Genomic DNA, 9,468 nt, shown 5'->3' with positions numbered 1-9,468 from the left:
TTTTTTTTTTTAAAAAAAAAAATTTAGTGAACTAAACTACCTCTCTGCTATAATTTAACTCCTGTATCATCCAATGCCTGGCCCAACATTGATGTTGTCTGTTCTTATAAACTTGCAACATTGAATAAGGCTAAGCAATGGTTGGCAACTTGGCATCGAATTTCTCCCTACCTCAAGTGAGGATTGCAATAATGACTTTTTTAACCCATCTTCTTTTTTTTCTTTTCTAATTACACCCTTGTAGGCTCGAATTGATAGCTAATTAAAGCACATTTATTAAGGAATGGCAAGATTCAAAAATAGGGGACTAAACTGGAAAATATGGAAAAAAGAAGTGGCTTTTTAAAACTTAGAGCTAAATGTTCACTTTGATCCACCAACTTTTCAAATTATACACTTTCAATCCCTACAAATTTATAAAATTCAATTTTGATCCCAAACTTTATTTTTTTTTATTTCCTAGTTCCTGGCTTGAGAGAAAAGAAAGAAAGTGGATTGTTTCTAGTGGTGAGAGAAAAACTCTCAGTTGAGACCAATTCTAGCCACAAAAAAGAATGATTTTGATGTTAATAAAATTTTTTTTGTGAGAAGAGTTTATGTTTGGTATTGTTTGCCCTTAAACTTACTTATAAGAGCCTAAATTTATTTTTAGTTTCGAGTTAATTATGGGTATGGGTTTTGAAGACAATACTTTGTTGTTAGAGCCTAGAAATAAAGAGAGGCATTCATTCGAGCAGGGAAGAAAACGGACTGCAAAATTGGTTCTCTACAAACCGGCTTTGTTGCCAAACACTGTATATATGCAATTGAGAAAAGGAACAACTACAAGCTTGCAAGCAAGTTGTAGTGAATATAAAAGGGTTGATATAATAGTTAAATAAGCAATTTTTTTTTTCTATATTTTTTTTATCATCGAGTTTGATTGCAAAGCTGTAAGAATCTTAAGAAGATATTCCAAATCCCAATATTTGTTAGATAGTTTGCCTCTGAGGAGGATCAAAAAGAAGAAGAAATCCTTGAAAAAAAGAGTTAGGTGCGAGTGGTGTTGTTGTCACCAAACCGCTAAAGATGAGTGTTTTTTCCAAGTAATATATATATGTATTTCGCTGCTTCTATGTGATTCCAGATTTCCCAAAGCAAGGACTTGTCGCAATCTTGAATGAGAAAGAGAAGGAGAAATAGCATACATTCTACAATAATGCACTTCCACATAATTGCATTTTAACATATCATCCTCTCCATGTCTCTCTACAACTTTTGCTGCCGTACAGTGGTCCACGATCTTTTTCTAGATACAAATCAAGACTATATACTAGTTTAAAATCTAGTTTGGACTTTGAAAACGTGAGAGGTTCGGTAGAGGTATGCCATGAATTGTCAGTCTCAAGTGAAATCCACGGCATGTATTGTCATTTTCATGGATAATGACAGCCAATTGGACAAACCTGTTGTTTGTTCTCCCCCCCTTTTCTGTATTCCATCCAGCCATGATTACCCATGATGTCCTAATTTACTTTGGAGTATGTTGTTTTAGCAAGTCACCGAAGAAAAAAGAGTTGTTGGAGTTCGTTAATTGCATGAAATTAATGTAGGATTAATCAAGATATATATAAATTAGCTTGACAACCCTGTTAAAAAATTAAAAAAAACCATTAGTGCTCCTCCTTCACTTGCTGCCACTGCGTTCTGTAAGATGGTTTCAAGCTCTGCCAGCCCAGGAATCCCCACCCCATTCTCCTCCATTTCAGTACTACATTAATCACAACTTAACCATAATGGTTCAAACCTAAGCAGTTGTAAGAGAAAAGGTTAGGACCCTCATGAATTCACTAATTAGTCTTTGATTGAACCAAATAAACGAGTCTACAAACTTAATTGTGCGGTCGAACCAAAGAGAAAGATGGACTCGATGCTTGTTTTGTTTGGTAATGTGATAGAAGGTAATTTTACTCTCGCCACAATACCCAGAGTGTTTGGTTAAGAAAACTACTCCCACCATGCTTTTGGCCACATCAAAGACCACCAATCGGAGAAGCATAAATTTGACTTTTATGGTTATGGTCAATGGTCATAGCTAATTTTAATTGTACAAAACTCTCAATAATTTTTACCAAATACATATCAGAAGCAACAGCTACAATCACTTAGTTTTTTGGCATAACTAAAATTCAAGCACTGCTGGTAGAACGTGAACTGCAGCTGCTTAGACTACGATCTTTCTTCAGCATTGCCTCCAGATTCTGAAAGCATGTCAGTGGTCTGACCTGTACAGGTTACAATGCCAAAAAAAACAAAAAAAGAAGTTCTACAACAACAGGAACGTGTAGGAGGGACAAAACGCTATCTTAAAGAACGAGAACTTGAAAAATGTAGCTCTCAAGAGAAGGTTCAATTCATATAATTTGGGTAAATTATCAATTTCCAAGCTTTATCGTCACAACTTCTACTCACACAACCCAGAAAAAGAAAAGGAAAAGAATTGGAATGTATCAACTCCACGAGGGGCAAAGTAAAGCAATGAACCATTCAACACAGAAAAGATTGGTTCTTTGTAGGAGCAGGCTTTAGAGGTAGTCAGATAAAGTAAAATGTCAAAATTTTGGTTACCCATTCAAGTACAGTAGACCATCACCACACACACACACACATACATATTCAGAGAAAGGAGAAACCTTTCCGCCCTCTTGTGATCCATGCTGTAATGAACAGTGTCTAGTCTTGTTAGTATTTGTCTGAAAGTCAGTCACTTAGCTTTATTGTCATGCCAGCACTCCTCAATCAACCTGTAAGATGAAAGATCAGTTGACACTCAGAAAACTTTGTAGTATAAAGTATAAAGGCAAAAAACTTATCAAAAATGATGGGGAAAAAAAAAGATAAAAAAAGAGACCAAATGCATGGGCCTGCAATGTCAAGCCTAGCCTGCACACCTAGCCTTCTTTTTAAAAATAAAAAAATAAACAGACGAACAATTTTATTTTATTTTTTTGTCTTGAAAAAAGAAGGCTAGACAACTCTACTACTTTTTTTTCTGATCACTTGAAAGTTGCTGTAAAATATGGTCCGACTACTTGGACCCTAAAAAACTCATTTTCAACCTTTTTTTAACCTGAAAACACCTGAAGTAATACTCATAAACCTCAATAAACTCATATCTAACCTCAAAACAACCTTTAATCAGTTAAAAATCTGATAATTAACCCAATCAAAAAACAATATTGAGCCTTGATCTACTTTTTCTGGCAAGATAAGAGGTAAAAAACACCTCAATAAAACTGTTCTTGTCAAATGAAACTCATTAACACCAAGAATAACTTTTTTTATTGATAAAGTATAGCTAGCCAACCACTTTCTCTCTCTTTTCTCAAACCCAAACTCAAGGACTAAAATGTAAACAAAATGAAGTTCTAGACCAAAACATAAAAATCTCAACAATCTAGAATTAAAAATGAAAAAAATGACCAAAATTTTAAAAAATGCACCTTGTGAACACTGAAAAAAAAGAGAGAGCGAAAATGTTGCTTTTTTAGTTCAGCATCACTCTTTGTGTTTGGGTACCAAGTCTAACACCTCAGTGTGTGCGTGTGTCTGTGTGTTGGTGGGTGTGCCAGCGCTCACGATGAAAGAGAGGGAGAAGAGGAATCCAAATCGTTTCTTTTGGGGGGCAAACTAGGCATTCATTGTCAATATGTTAACACAGAGCTCCACAACTTTCAAGCTCAGTTCAATATTTTCTTCAAGCAAACAAAGTGATATAACTACAAAATATTAATTAAAGTTCTTGGTCAGTAACTAATGTATAAGCATCCAATCGAACAATTATCACCATTTGCAACAGATTGGATATCCAGAATAATAATAAACTCCATGAAAAAATAAACATGCGTTTTATGGGGAGGGGTTTGCTTTAATGGAAAAATTAAAAATAATAATAATAAAGAACCTCGCAATATCAAGTGCAAGTCTCACAGCTGCTATTCGTTCTAATGCTCCTTTTCTTTTCAAGAATGCACCAAGACTTCCCTGTAACATAAGTGGAAAAGCAAAAGCCAATAGATTAATTTTATGATATAAGCTTTCACTGACTTGAACATCTTAAAGCATTTTTATCCCTAAATTTCTTCTGTACAAATAACAAGATAAATGACAAAACACAGAAGATGTGGATCCACCACTATGACTTGAAGACAATGGTGTCATCTATAATGTAGTGAAAGAGCACAACATGAGCAACCAGTCTCCAATTTCAATACTAGTGAATTTTAGGTTAGAAGAAAGGCAGCTAAGAGGAGAGATGGAGGATGGTCTTGGCATCCTTAGTTACGAACCAAATCCAAAGGACAAAAATTTCCATCACATATGATGCAGAAATTTTCACAAGAATAGACCCGTTAATGCTTTCTTAGTTTATTTAAGAAATCTTATCCACCTGAGTGAAAGTATAAAGCAGGACTTATCAGGGGAATAGATTTATCACCATCAAATTCAATGGAGCATAAAATATACATGATTATAAAATAAGAAAGCAGGTAGGAAAAAAACCCACATTAACAGACATCGGCGATGATATTTAACAGTCAACAAAGAAAATAACATGCAAATAATAGAGATCTGACAACACCAAAGATCCAGCAAAAAGCAATATGCTATGAATGAGATTGGAAAAATGCTATTCCATGTGGTGAACAAAAGCATTGAAGAACAAACCTTAGACAAATATACCGTCACATTCATCATTGGACAACTTTGAGTAACAGCACCCAGAAACTGGACTGCGTTTGGATGCTATATTTTCTGAAGCAATGCAAGTTCATCCCTGAATGGTCTCTGTACAAAACTAGCCATCATGAGAACCTAAAAGTACAACCATATACTATTGAGGAACAAAAACAGTTCAGGGTATAAATAAACCATACTTTATCGTTGTCTCAAAGCACTTCCTCACCAAGCTTTTTAACAGCAACTTAAATTCCTTGCCATGATGCTACAAAAGGTTCCCTGTAACATATTTCATGCAGTAAACTTGAAAATGAAATGTGCTTTTAAACAGGTCAAATACAGGCAGGCCAAAGATTTAGAAACTCACTTCATAGATCTTATCTACAATATATGTTTCATTACCTAAGTAACAAATCATATTATTCTTACCCAACTCGAATGCTTATGGTAGAGGGATTAAAAGCCACAAATATAATTATATAAGAGATGAACTCAGAAAATCATCAACAATATTTTAAATCAAGTTGTAACACTTGACAATAATAATCAACATAAAAGAAACTGATATTGATCTTCACAACATTAAAAAAATAAGAAATGTCATCACAAGGCCAACAGAAGCTCATCAGTTCTAGCTGACAAAGAAGACAAGGAGAACAAGTTACCTTAGTTAATTCTACACTGTTAGTAAAATCAAGTTCATCAGGATTGATTTCGTATTCCAGGACCTCAGGTGCATAGGAGACATCTAGATAAACAAAGCCACCCAAACATAATAACAAAACCAAACTAAAGAAGGCCAAAAAAGTACACTACAGCATCTCATATAAACAACAAAAACAGAAAACATACCAGAGGCTTTGCACCAGCACCAAGATTTTCCAAAAGTTTAATCACATCGTGGTTTTGTAATATATATAGCATCTGCAAGAAGCTGTTTAAGCAACATTAGTTAACTAAAAAAAAACTATGATTTTTACCGAATTTCGGTTAAATACCAAACCAAATACTGCATTTTATCTCTTAAAAGAACCCCAAGAATGCTCTTAATTATAATGTTCTCCATGCACCCCAAGAGTTTAATCAACCCATATCTGAATACATAGCATCAGCAACAGAACCCCCTCTTAACAGGCAATCTGAAAATCCTTCATCTCAAAACAAAATGCTTGTGCAAATTGCCAGGACTAATTCAAATAGCATCCCCAAAATTAACAAATTTTTTTAAGATGACAGTAATCCATATCCAAAATTCTAACTTTATAATCCACAAAATGTATCTAACCATAAGCACGCAGCTCATTGTTACTCTAAAATCAAAACAGTTTTGAAATCAGACTCAAATCTCCGCGGAACAACGTCATCATCAACCCCGTTATAAAAAGATTAGCAAGCTAGCAATCTCTTATAAACACAACTATTTGAACAATTCCAAGAAACCCAGTTCACAAAAACACAATTTACTTTCCAAATACTTACAGTGCTGCCCCAACGATATTTGAGATCAATTTGGCCTGCTTTAGTTCGGAAACAGCTTGAGTAAATCCTTGCCAAGCAGCAATATGAAGAGCAGTACGATCATCAATATCACGAAAATTAACATCAACACATCAGAATTCAACAACAACACCTCCTTTATCCCTTGTAAATTTCATTCATTAGCTAAATACATCAGCCTCAATCCTGGATCAATTCCTTCCACATCAACATCAGATTCTTCTGGTTCTCGCTCTGGAGCTAGTGAAGAATGTTTTCCTAACGTAAGCCTCACTGGATTCTTCCCTTCCATTTCCAAAAATGGAAACTAATTCGATTCCTGTTGCTGAATTCAATGCTACCTCCTGAGGCTTAAACCCTGATTAGCTAATAAAGAGGATCGCTCGTCGATCAAAGTCTTTTTTTAATTTTAATTATTGATTTATATAATTGTTTGTAAGTAGTGATTATTTAAAAAAAAATTAATAATTTTTATTTTTAAAAAATTAATATATCAGTTCATTAAAATAATTTTAAAATTTTCCCAAATATACATTTGGATTGCAATGTTAAACATTGATGACTTTCAAAGCCTATGAATTGGAGTTTGAGTGTCTTTTTTTAATTATTGTAATTGATTTAAGTACATCTAATTCGAGTTTTATCAAGTTAAATAGATTATGTTTTGCCATCCAAATTTAATTTAATCAATGATGAAAATGATTCGAGGTGAAACCTGAATTGAATAATGAATTATCAAATTAATTTATTAAGCTTAAAAAAGGTTTAATAACTTTTTTACTATATATTAAAAATCTATTAGTGGAAACACTTGAACCATCTCAAGCTTTTTCTTAATTTGCATCGTTTTTTTTTTTTTTTTGGCTTTTCAAACTTATTTTATAACCAATATTTTTTTTTGTTTGTGTTCTTTCCTTTTTATTGGGTCCTTCAAACTCTTTTTTAATTTGCATTTATTAGGTTCTTATGCTTCCCATTTACAAATTATAAATTTGGTTTTTAAAATTGAATTTCATTAAATTATGAAAAGGTATTTGAAATTATGAAATATGCAAAATAAATAAATAAATAAATATATATATATATATATATATAAAACAACGTAAAATAAAAACATAATTCACAGTTGGTTGCAATAGTTATCCAAAATATTTTTTTTATTTTTTTTTCTTACTTAATTTTTTTATTTTTAATTTAATTCTTACATAGACTTGAGATTAAGTTTATTTTTTTATTTTAATTGGGCTTTATATAGGAACCTCGCTAATAATAGATCTCAACATTGGATGAATGATGAATTCTCAAATTAGAAAAATAAAATTTTAATTTTATTGATTCAAACAATATCAATTTTTTTCAAATTGAAAAATATTTAATCTTTTATTTTTAAGAAACAATATTTTTATCGCAACTTCTCGACTTAATATTTTGTATTAAAATCAATGAGTTTATTATCATCTATTAGCACATATAATTTTTGGTTTATTTTATTAAATGAACATATAAACATTTTATCTTGTAATTAGAATTTTTTTTTATGATAAAAAAAAAAAAAAGATAAAAAACAAATTAACAATGTTTGTACCTATTTTGGCATTGAAAAAAAAATCTTGTAGCATAGCGTGGAGAATCAAATTATTATTAATAATAATATTTTATTTTATTAATAAAAGTGTTATAATAAATAATTATTCATAAGCACTAGTGAATGAAAAAAGATGAATAATGTTACAATTATAGTTACAAAATTATATTAAAACAGCTAGATAAATCACTATAGCAATCCGTAGAGCTACAGAATTTTTTTTAAATTTCATTCTCAAATTTTTCTTTCAATTGCAGCCTAATATGCCCAAATTAATGACCAATTTCTTACAACTTGTAAAGGAAGAAAAAATTCAGCAAAAGAGAACCGCAGTGTAAAATAAGCAAAAATCTAATCTCAAATTCACTAAATTTTTATTTTTTTGTTTAATCCACCTACTTTCCTTTTTTATTCATTTATAGTCCTTTTAGTTTTTGTAATTTTGATTTTAGTCAAAAAGTTTATTTTCTTCATATTTTAGTCCCTAAGTTTGAGATATAAGAGAAAAATGAGAGAGAAAGTTGTTCGTTAATTATAATTCATTGATAAAAAAAGATTTATTTTGATATCAACAAGTTTTATTTGACAATGAAGGATTGTATTAAGGTGTTTTCAGACATTTATCTTGTCAAAAAATATAGATCAAGGTTGAGAGAGGATTTTTTTTAAATTTAATTTTATATTTTTAAACTAATTTGGGATCTTTTTTGGTTGATTAATTAGCTTTTTGAGGTTCCAGTTATGTTTATAAGGTAGTTTTTTAGTAAACACGGGTTGAAAATGAATTTTAGGCAAAAACCCTCTTCTTTGAATTTGTAGGCACTACAATGGCAATTGGATTTTAGGAAAGCAGACAACACATTATCTACTTTAAAAACAAAAAATTGGACAAGCAATACAAAATATACAAAAATACTTAAGTAAATGACCGTGGGATAGTAGGCCGAAGCACACTAGGGCACCCAGGCCTACACGCCTATATTGTTTTTTATTTTTTTATCCTTTATTTTTTTTTTCAATTTAATACTTCAACATTAGGTTTTAATTATTTTTTTCAATGTCATCCTTCAACATATGATTAATTTTGAATTAATCTTCATAATTTGTTTCAATTTGTTTTTTATAGAGTTATTGCAGTCTTAAACAAATATTCTCATATTTGATTGATACTTAATTTTACGAGTGTTAATTTTTTGTTGTATACTTAAGTAAAAAAATAGTTTCCAAAAAAAAAAATAAGTTATTAATTTTAGTGGAGTTCATAACCCCGAATCATGAGTTAAGTTGGATTGATTGGGGGTTGAGCTTCATAATTTATTTTGTTTTAGTTTCTATAGTGTTATCATGATCTTAAACAAACATCTCAACATTAATATTTTATTTTGTGAGTGCCTATTTTTGTTATCATATAATTAAGTAAAAAAATATTGTTCAAGGATTAAGACAATTGTAACTCCTAATAATATAATTACGAGTTAAGTTAGGTTGATTGGGAGTGAATTATATTTATCACTAATATTAACAAATAATACAAATTACTTCAAGTTAACATAATGACTAACAATATAATTAAAATATTTAAAGTAAAGAGATAAACAAAAAAAATATGCAAACTTGTTTTTAATATGATTCAACGAGCCTACATCCATACCTCAAGTATCAAACCG

The 9,468-nt window shown here is 31.0% G+C and overlaps 1 long non-coding RNA gene across 4 annotated transcripts; it reads right to left on the bottom strand.

The window, feature by feature from the left end:
* Positions 1-1,998: 1,998 nt before the first annotated feature.
* LOC118030023 (uncharacterized) lies at positions 1,999-6,624 on the bottom strand. Of its 4 annotated transcripts, none has more exons than XR_004684248.2 (7): positions 6,199-6,624; positions 5,572-5,653; positions 5,385-5,467; positions 4,917-4,998; positions 4,708-4,827; positions 3,944-4,023; positions 1,999-2,783 (listed from the first exon to the last, which is right to left on the bottom strand). It is a non-coding gene; the product is annotated as an uncharacterized lncRNA (long non-coding RNA). The 4 variants fall into 4 exon arrangements; XR_004684249.2 differs by having other exon boundaries at positions 5,572-5,643; XR_012169861.1 differs by having other exon boundaries at positions 5,385-5,653.
* Between the last annotated feature and the right edge of the window lie 2,844 nt (positions 6,625-9,468).

The sequence above is a fragment of the Populus alba genome, chromosome 5 (genome assembly GCF_005239225.2).
Source record: "Populus alba chromosome 5, ASM523922v2, whole genome shotgun sequence".
NCBI lineage: Eukaryota > Viridiplantae > Streptophyta > Magnoliopsida > Malpighiales > Salicaceae > Populus > Populus alba.
Note: the sequence above shows the minus strand (reverse complement) of the source record. Positions and strands in the feature narration are given on the sequence as shown.